Here is an 11,453-nt window from a genome sequence, read left to right on the forward strand (position 1 = left end):
ACTCGTCTCAATAACTTGCTAGATGTATTCTTGGTTAAACCATGGGAAATTGTTGGTAAAACTGAGGTACCGTAATTGAAGGAATAGGTGACCATGTGTTGTGTTTGAGTGTGTTTGAGTCATCAGTCCATACACTGGTTTGATGCAGCCCTCCATGCCACCCTATCCTGTGCTAACCTTTTCATTTCTACGTAACTATTGCATCCTACATCTGCTCTAATCTGTTTGTCATATTCATACCTTGGTCTACCCCTACCGTTCTTACCACCTACACTTCCTTCAAAAACCAACTGAACAAGTCCTGGGTGTCTTGAGATGTGTCCTATCATTCTATCTCTTCTTCTCATCAAATTTAGCCAAATCGATCTCCTCTCACCAATTCGATTCAGTATCTCTTCATTTGTGATTCGATCTATCCATCTCACCTTCAGCATTCTTCTGTAACACCACATTTCAAAAGCTTCTATTCTCTTTCTTTCTGAGCTAGTTATCGTCCATGTTTCACTTCCATACAATGCCATGCTCCACACGAAAGTCTTCAAAAACATCTTTCTAATTCCGATATCAATGTTTGAAGTGAGCAAATTTCTTTTCTTAAGAAAGCTCTTCCTTGCTTGTGCTAATCTGCATTTTATGTCCTCCTTACTTCTGCCATCGTTAGTTACTTTACTACCCAAGTAACAATATTCATTTACTTCCTTTAAGACTTCATTTCCTAATTTAATATTTCCTGCATCACCTGCCTTCGTTCGACTGCACTCCATTACTTTTGTTTTGGACTTATTTATTTTCATCTTGTACTCCTTACCCAAGACTTCATCCATACCATTCAGCAACTTCTCGAGATCTTCTGCAGTCTCAGATAAAATAACAATATCATCGGCAAATCTCAGGGTTTTGATTTCCTCTCCTTGGACTGTGATTCCCTTTCCAAATTTCTCTTTGATTTCCTTTACTGCCTGTTCTATGTAAACATTGAAAAGGAGAGGGGACAAACTGCAGCCTTGCCTCACTCCTTTCTGGATTGCTGCTTCTTTTTCAAAGCCCTCGATTCTTATCACTGCAGACTGATTTTTATACAGGTTGTAGATAATTCTTCGTTCTTGGTATCTGATCCCTATCATCTTCAGAATCATAAATAGCTTGTTCCAATCAACATTATCAAATGCCTTTTCTAGATCTACGAATGCCATGTACGTGGGCTTGTCCTTCTTGATTCGATCCTCTAAGATCCAATTAATGGGGGTTAAACAGGAGTGACAAACTGGTGTGAATTTTTAGAAAAATTTTATCTACAGTATATCACAGAAATGTAAAATGTTACAGACGTGAAATTTGGTATTTGGAATCTCCTTTAAAAATATAAATAAGTATTTTTTGCTTTCAGAAATCCACTTAGGTGGGAATTGAAAAATTAGTTAATTATTTGTACGAAGATGATATGATCTCAAAAACGAAAGATTTTGCAGACATGAAATTTGGTATTTGGAATCTGCTTTAAAAGTAAAGAAACACATATTCTCGGAAAATCCAATGAAAGGGGGGGGGGGGGGGGGGTGAGGTGAAAAAATTGAAACATTAATTGCATCAAATATATGAGAATACTTACATTTAATAAAAACTAAAGTTGTTACAGCTGTGAAAATTGGTATTTGGACCTCCTTTAAAAACAAAGAAGAACGCGTTTTTTTATGGGAAATCATTTTGGGAGGCGGGGGTGAAAGGGCTTGAATTCCTTTTATAAGGACATATATCTCAAAAACTGAAGATGTTAGAGTCGTGATAATTGGTATTTAGAAGATCCTTTACTATTAAAGAAACAAGTATTTTTTTGCCAACAAATTCACTTAAGGGGGGGTGTGGATGTTAAAGGAAGTGAAAAAAGTGAATTCCTTTTATGGGGATACTTATATCTCAAAAATGAAGGTAACAGGCGTGAACATTGGTATTTAGAATCTCCTTTAAACAAAAAGAAAACAAAAAAGAAACACGCCTTCTTTTTTTTGTGGGCGGGCGTAAATCAACTTAACGGCGGTGGGGTGAAAAAGGAGTTGAGACCAATTGAGTTTACTATTCATAATGTATGTATTATGATCATAAACCAATCATTTTTAATCTTTTTAATCCTTCCTGGGTTCGTTTTCAAGAGCCAGATTTAGGGAGCCAACTGACTGGGTGGAATACCTGGACCTAGCCCGGGAAGTACGAAATCGATTGCTGGAAGGAAAGATCGGAGAATGGGAGGAACTTTGCCGTAATCTCTCAGAAAACGAGTCAGATCGCGAATTTTGGCGGATTATATATCAAATGTTAAGCATTCAATTATAAATTTCAGTATAATACCGTAGCGAAGTATGGGTATCCTGCTAGTATATTTATACATATATATAACCACACTGCTCAATCAATTTCACATACAATCCACTGAACTGTTAGTCTCCATCTCGAAGACTCTTTCTTCACCCGTCACAAAAATGACACAAGTCGACTCGACCAAACACATACACAGAACACACTCCGATCATCTAATACATCTGATCAGTGAAGACTCCGTATCCAACCGACTGCCTCCCCACCATCCAACTGGCTGATCACCATTCATATGACTGACTATCTAGCTGCCTCTGTGGATCAGCGGTAGAGTGTCGGCCTCCGGATCCCAAGGTAGCGGGTTCAAACCCGGCAGAGGTAGTCGTATTTTTGAAGGGCGGGAAAAAGTCCATTCGACACTCCATGTCGTACGATGTCGGCATGTAAAATATCCCTGGTGACACATTTGGTGTTTACCCGACAAAATTCATTAAATCTCAGCCATAGACGCCCAAGAGAGTTTCGGTTTACTCGGTCTGCCATCTAATGGGCCTAGAGTAAAACGGAACGTCGAAATTGACGAGCAGACAGCCAGATGGCATCAAATTGAAATGTCTGCACACGGTAGCTGAGGCCATACGATAAAATAAAAAAAAAAAACTGACTATCTCACTGTTCAGCATCCATCTGACTGACTGACTGACTGAGAGTCTCTTTCCATCTTACTGCTCACCATCCAACTGACTGCCTACTATAGGATTCCAGCTCTTTTATAGATTCTCATTGTCACATGGTTTGCGCCTACGTCATGGGTCAATCAGACCTTGACCTCACTCAAACCAAGCCTCAGAATATTGCACCTTGTGTGTCCATAGCCGCAGGTATGGTATAACCTTCCACGGCATGGGTAAATCAGACCATGACCTCACTCAAACCAAGCTTCAAAGTATGTGTTCCAGTAGCCGCAGGCATGGTAAAACCTCCCACGTCATGGGTAGAAGCATGACTCGACACTAAATGTAACTGTATTGCACCCCCTAGTGCAAACCCTTAAACGTTAGTTCACATAATAAATTAATATCTTACATAAAGCAGCAAATCTCGCAGTATACAAATTCTCTAACACACACACATACATATGGCACATAATAAATGAAATGAAATGGAGCGAGCGATAAATAATTAACAGCAAATCAGATGATAGAATTTAATACAAAAAATAAAAATAGTTAATAATAATAACAGCAATAATAATAATAATTACTGAGGAATGTTTGTAATAGGATTTGAACCGTTACAAAGCTAAGGTCCTGTATTGTCATTTCTTGCAATGTCAAGGCATGGACTAGGGTTATTTTTTGAAAGGGTCCTTAATTGACTTCTGTTTCTGAATTTTGAATTGTTTCTGTGCAACAGTGTCACACCATTGCTTGAAGAGCCCATTGTTTGTGTAATTTGCCTCTGGTTGTTGTTCTATGTAGCATAATGCCGCTTCCAATGCAGTGAGACCCTCGCTATGAGACATCTTTGGTGCCATGTCTTCTAAAACTTCTTCCTCACTATCTTCTGTTGATTCATTCAACATTTCACTGATTGATGTGTCTGTAAGTTCATCATTCTTCATCCATTCCAAAATTTTGATTTCACTAGCATCTTTACATCTGGGTATAATATCTGTGCGATTAGATTTGATAAGTTTGGTATGTCATCATCATTGCTGTCATCGGAGTTATTGTCAACAGACACAGCACTTCCTAAAATCTTCTTCCATGATTTCGTAAGTGTCTCTGGCTTCACTTTGTCCATGATTCTGTTAATGAATACACTACGTCCCTCATGGTTATCTGTTTGAGGAAGTTCGTGATGTTTTCCATATGTTCTGTTTCTTCCAGGAGTGAATGTAGCAGGCGGTGCCAAAACGAGTTTTTTTCGACATTCCAAAACGCCCTGATCCTTAGGTTGTATCAAACTTGTTACACTAGGGGGAAAAAATAAAACATGAATTCCATCACATACTAGTTTCTGTTCATCGGGATGTGACCCTGCATTGTCCAGCAATAAAACTGTTTTAATAGGCAGGCCCTTCTTTCTCAAAAACATTTTAGTTTCAGGCACATATTCTTCAGAGAACCACTGTTTAAATATCTGTCTATCCATTCACGAGTTCTTTTGGTTTTTGCAAGAGATGGGCAGTGCTGACAGTGAAATGTCTTTAGGAGCTCTCGGCTTAGTGGACTTTCCTATGATGACTAGCTTTAATTTATGATTGCCAGATGCATTTGATGTAGCGAGAACTGCCGCTCTTTCTTTACTTTTCTTGTGAGCAGGGGCATGAGTTTCCTCACGTGAAACAAGTGCCTTAGAAGGCAACACTTCAAAATTGAGCCCTGTTTTATTGTAATTGTATAACAGATCAGCACTGAGATTTTCTCTTTTTACAAGGAGCAAGCCTCTGTTGACTAAACCACAAAAACAAAGCTTCACTCATCTTTTCACATTCAGACTTCCTTATGCATTTTCTAACAGAAGCGTTTTCTGAGCACTTACCAGAAGAATATGTTTCCAGGATATGTCTGTTGCGTTGTCAATCACCAACCATCATTTCCCCAATTCCATATTCAGCCACTAGCTTTTTTATTGCCTCCCCATTATTGAGTCTTTTTAAAGCTTCTAATTTCACTTTTAATGGCACAAACTTCTTTTTGCTTTTACTGTTCATAATGAAACAATGTACGCCAGCACTGCTCACAACCACTACATACTGTACATTGTTCTATGCAGCAAGTCCAACACACAAGCAGGCGCATATATTGGCGGGGAGGAGAGAACATGTGACAACAAATGTGTGTGATCTCAATAGAGGCAATGCACAGTACAATGACATGGCGGGAATATGCAGGGAATGAATGAAATGCTGTAGAAAAATTCAAATAATGCTCAGATTTAATGGAGCCTTGGATTTGCGTGACTCTACTGTATATTAACTGTTGTCATGTTTGTACTGAAAATCGAGAGCATTATTTTTCCATGATACACAGTTTTAAATACTTTATAGTCCGCAAAGTGGTGAATTTCAATGGGCAAATGTTCTTACATTTTAAAATATTAAATTAAATCTTGTATTTGGGTACATGCAGTATATGATGATTCAGGAACAAAAGGAACTCAGGATTATCAATGAGTGAATTTTATTATTTGGAAACAAACTCTGTGGCCTCTTTCTGTCTTCAATCTTCGAAACTATACATTTCTAAATTTAGCAGATTTAGAGATCATCATCAGTTTCACTCATCCATCTCCAGCCAGGATGGGATGTTTATGGCACCTTTCCACCCTCCTCTATCCAACCACCATTGTTCCTCCTTAACTGTGTTCCTATCCAGGATTCTTATAATTGTACTATTCTTGATCATTTTCAACCACCATAGTCTGGGTCTCCCTCTTGTCCGCCCTTTGTTTTATCTGGTTATCCACTGTCCGCATTATTTTATTTATTTTGTTTTATTCTGTCGCTAAGCTTTCCTACTACAATTTCCTTCCAGACGTCCTCATTTCTTACTCTCTTTTCTTGTCTTTCCTGTTACACTTCTTAAAAAATTAATTTCACTGGCCTGGATTTTATTCTCCTGTCATTTTACCAGTATTCAGGTCTCTGCTGCGTATGTCAGTAGTGGGCAATAGTACATCTCTTACTCTTTACTGATCACCATGTCCAGCCCTACATCCTGGATCAGTTCGCTTCACAAGTACTTGAAGCTCTCCAAAATTTTAAGGTTTTGTCCCCTAATTTTTGTAATTCTCCTCCCTTCTTTTCCTCCTATAGCCAACACCATTGTCTTACTCTTTTCCACGCTGATTTCTATTCCATATTTTCAATAATCTCACTTAACATGTCAAGTTGCCCTAGTACTTCCTCTCTGCTTGCTGCCGACACCACAATACCACCTGCAAACAGCATTACCTTCAGCTCCCTGTCCCTATTCACAATTTTGTAACAGTAGAGTAACAGTAGTTCCAGTGCACTTCTTTTTTATAGTCTAGTTTCATTCTGTCCTCTCCATATGTGTGTGTGGACACTGTTGCAAGAATTTTTATACATTGCTTGTACATGTCAAGGAATGTTGTCACCATCTCTCTTCTGTATTCCTAATGTTGTTTACCATTAACTGCCTTCTACTGCAGATGGGGTCTAATGTTGATCTTGGATTTCAAAAGCCATATTTCTCTTCTTCTAATGGTCCTCCCACCTTTCTTCTCATTCTCTTTTCTAGTACCCTTTCAAACATTGTAGCTGCCTGAGACATGAGTGTGATTCCTCGATAATTATTGCTTATCTTCTTGTCCTCTTCTGAAATATAGGTATTATTACTCCTTTACTCCAGTAATTTAGTTTTTTCTTTCCAAATACATCTAAATAGCCTATACAACCATTGTAGACCAACGGATCCTGCTGCTTTTTTCATTTCCACACACAATTCATCCATTCCTGCTGCATTTCCCACTTTCATTCCTTTGACAGTAATGTCCACGTCTTCCATTGTGATTTCGCCCTTGATTTCTGTCTCCTCACACTCTACCTATGTCATCTCGTCTACACCCCTTCTCACATTCAGGAGTTTTCCATCTTTCCTGTATCTCCTCTGGTTGTGTTATTATCTCTCCTTTATTCCCTTTCACCTCCTATGTGTCCATTTCTTTCTCTTCCTTCTTACAAGTCCATACAACATCCTTTTACTGCTATGCACATCCTGTTCCATCTCTCATGTAAATGCTTCCCAGATTTTCTTCACTTACTACTTTCTTGCTCCTTCTTTTCATTTCCTGATACTTTCTTCTATTTCTGTTTTACCCCTAATCCATACTTGCTATTCTTTTTTTATTTATTTTACTGTCACCTCTTCTGACTTTTCAGTCAGTATCATGAGGTTGATTATTGCCACCTTCATGATGTTCTTTTGAAATGGAAATATTATTTCCCAGATATTCTGCAATAAGCACTCTCTGCACAGTTAACAAATGCCTTTTTGAACATATCCCATTCCACTTCCACACTTTCCACCTCAGCTCTGGGTAAGTGTTGTTTCAGTTTATATTGTAATTTATCTTTTACTTCCATATCTTTTAATTTTAATTTCTTTTCTCATATTATTTTCCCTATTTTTCCTACTTTTGTACATTGCTACCACTACTCAATGGTCTCCTTCAAAGGCTACTTCTGGCAGGGCTGTTACATATAACAACTGTCTACGATTATTTCTTTCCGCCAAGAAGTAATCAATTACTGTCTTTGTCCTATTTCCCCATCCATATCTTGTAATGATCTCTACTATTCTTCTTCCTGAACCACATATTGCCCACACTTAACCCATTTCTTACACAGAAGTTCTTTCCCTCATCCATATTCAAAAGGTCCAGTTTCTTTTCCCATTCCTTTTCTCTTGCATCCCACCACTGCATTAAAGTCTCCTATGACAGTCACTTCCATGCCCTTAATTTCTCTCTCTAGGAATTTGTCCATATCTTCTTCCTTGCATCCAGTCTGGGGTGCATACACTTTGAAGAAATCTTTTACTCCATTTTTCAACCCTAAATTTATCTTTATTATTCTATCACTTAATGTAGTCCAGCTTTTCTACGTTATTCTTTAAGATCCTCTCCTTTACTCCATTTTACATCCTTAAATGTATCTTTATTACTCTATCACTTAGTTCAGCTTATCCACATTATTGTCTATGATTCCCACTTCTTTATTTGCCTTATGTCCTCCACTCCAGTAGTAAGTGCATCCTATCTTCAACTTCTTTCCTTTTTTTTTTTTTTTTTTTTTTTTTTTTGCTAGTTGCTTTACCTCGCACTGACACAGATAGGTCTTATGGCGACAATGAGACAGGGAAGGGCTAGGAGTGGGAAGGAAGCACCTGTGGCCTTAATTAAGGTACAGCCCCAACATTTGCCTGGTGTAAAAATGGGAAACCTTGGAAAACCATTTTCAGGGCTGCCAACAGTGGGGTTCGAACCTACTATCTCCCGAATACTGGATACTGGCCGCACTTAAACGACTGCAGCTATCGAGCTCGGTACTTCTTTCCTTTTGCTCTTCACTTAACCTCACTCACTCCCATCATAGCTATATTCTCCTCCGTGAAATCAACCCCCTCTTCTGACTTTTCAGTCAATATCATGAGGTTCATCATTGCCACCATCATTATGTTCCTATGAAATGAAAATATTTCAAGTATATTTCTTTTATATCCTTTCAAGCTGATACACAACTGCCTCTGTGGATCAATGGTAGAGTGTCGGCATCCGGATCCCAAGATAGCGGGTTCAAACCCGGCAGAGGTAGTCGGATTTTTAAAGGGCGGAAAAAAGTCCATTCGACACTCCATGTCATACGATGTCGGTACGTAAAGGATCTCTGGTGACACATTTGGTGTTTACCCGACAACATTCATTAAATCTCAGCCATAGACGCCCAAGAGAGTTTTGGTTTACTCGGTCTGCCATCTAGTGGGCTTAGAGTAAAATGGAACGTCCAAATTGACGAGCAGACAGCCAGATGGCATCAAATTGAAATGTCTGCACACGGTAGCTGAGGCCATACGATTATTATTATTATTAAGCTGATACACATGTATTTTGCACCTAGGGCTCCACACTATGCTTGCGTATTCTAGTTTTAGTTTGACCAAGGTGGTGTACAAATGAACACAGGCTTTTATGTTTTTAAATAGCTTAACATTTCTTATCACTAATCCTGAAGTTCTACGTGCTGAGTGACCACCTTCTGCACCTGAGTACGGTAGTGAAAGTGAGCTCTCAGTTTAATAATACTGCAAGGTCTTTCCATTCTGTTACGGGTCTCAGTCGTTGCACCTATCTAAGTGAAAAGGGTGGGTGTTTTACGTCAAGTGAATTACACTGATACAAATTTTGGAATGTTTAGATACAAGTTATTGTCTTTAGTCTGTTGTGTTATTCAGGTATAACTGGAGGTGTTCATAGTCATCAATGCTTGAAATGGCTTTGAATACTTTGAGTCATCAGCATATAATAGGCTATTGGGATAATTTACTCGATCAGTAGATCATTGATAAATGCAAGAAATATTAATGGACCTAAATTAGACACTTGAATTACTCCTGATTTTGCTGGGTATTCATTATACGAGGGCTGATCAACAAAGATTGAGACTGATTTTTTCCTGTAGCTTTCTTGATAGATTCATATCTGTAACATAAATATTCGAAAAGAGCGGGTTTTTGTGTACAATGTCCGTAGGCGGCAGCACTCTTGTATCTGTAGGTTGGTAATAATGCTCTATTTTATAGTCGCTACATGCATTTCTCATACCAGACAATGGAAGTGACGCGAGAGGAGCAGTACAGCGCAATTAAATTCTGTTTTCATTTAAACCATACAGCCACTGAAACTTACAAAAAGCTGAAGCATCATTATGATCCTGAAGGAAAACAAGCCAACACAGTATGGATATTGCCAAAAAGAGCGAAAGTTATTCCATCTGCAGGGAAAATGATGGTGATCACACATTTTGACTGTAATGGAATGATTTACCAGCATTCAATTCTCCCTCATACTACTGTTACTACATGTCAGTACACTGAGAAAGTACATTGCAAAGAAACAACCAGAGCTTTCTCGAATGGGTGGCGACTTTTTCATGACAATGCACGGCCTCACATCGCAAATCAAGTTGTGCAGTTTCTGGCTCGATTCAACATTACCTGTGTACTGCATCCACCTTATTACCCTGATCTTGCACCCTGTGAATTTTTATAAAAAAATTCCCATCACTATAAAGGCAAAGCTTAGGGGCATTCAATTTGAGAACTCTGAAGCAATGCTCAAGAAAAGTGAGGCAATTCTCAAGGACCTGACAAAGAATGGTCTGCAGCATGTGTTCAAGGACTGGCAGAGATGCTATAAAAAGTGCATTGAAGTAGGAGGGGACTATTTTGAAAAAGATCATGTAAACATTGAAATGGAGTAATAAACATCTGTGAAAAAAAAAAATCTCAGTCTTTGTTGATCAGCCTTCGTATCTTCAATGTGATTAAATTTTGTTTCCTTCCACTCAGGTAGGAACAAAAGAAATGTAACAACAAATGAGATAATCCTAACACATTTAAATTATTTAAAAGTACATAATTTAATTTTGTTAAAAGCTTTCTCAAAATCCATGAATAAAATATCCATCTGATTGCCTCCATCTAGAGCTGTGGATACTGACTGTGTGACATTAATCAAGTTTGTAACTGTAGATCATTTTGAAAGAAATATATGCTCTTTATTTGATATTAAAGGTCTTTTGTGATTGAATATTCCAAGATTTATTATAAATTGGAATATCTTTACCTCTACTAACAATATGGATGCCAACCTATAATAATTAGCTTTGAGTCTCCTGATTTAAATATTGGGCAGGCTCTCGAATTTTCCACGAGGATAGAAATTTGGATGCCTTAAAAATTAAAATGTAAATGAAAAGAAAGGGGTACTTAAGAAGTTCCACGTAACCTTTAATTATGTAAGGTGGTATCTGATCTGACTCAAGTTTTCTCATCGCCATTTCAACCTCCTTTATGATTATAGTGCTGATGAGCAAATTGTTTGTATTAACACGTGGACTGCTCAGACAAACACTGCGCTACCTTATATCTGGAGCATATACCAAACAGAAGAAATATGATAATCCATCTGCAATATTCTGGTTATCTAATATTTTGAATTGATTATTTTAACCATTATGGTTTATTTTCTAAACATGTTTTCAAAACATGTATGGCATTTTAATTAATATTGATTAAATAGCTTGTGATTAGTATTGACAAGGTGGATATCTAATAATTTATCACCATATTTAAATGCATTGCAATTACCATTTTTTTTATATACGCATAAAAATATTTTGTATTATCTGACACATCTTGTTCTGCTGATTTAATATACCGGTACCTTTCATAAGCTGATCTTGTTGCCGACTTTACTTCCGACCTTAATATTTTAAATTTCCCACTACACTATTGTGAAATGTGCTTTCATTTTCTGAAATATTATTTTTATTTTATTTAAAAAATATATCATTACTAAACCAAACTAGGTAGGTACTAGATTTTATGTCA

Source organism: Anabrus simplex, chromosome 5 (genome assembly GCF_040414725.1).
Source record: "Anabrus simplex isolate iqAnaSimp1 chromosome 5, ASM4041472v1, whole genome shotgun sequence".
NCBI classification, from domain to species: domain Eukaryota; kingdom Metazoa; phylum Arthropoda; class Insecta; order Orthoptera; family Tettigoniidae; genus Anabrus; species Anabrus simplex.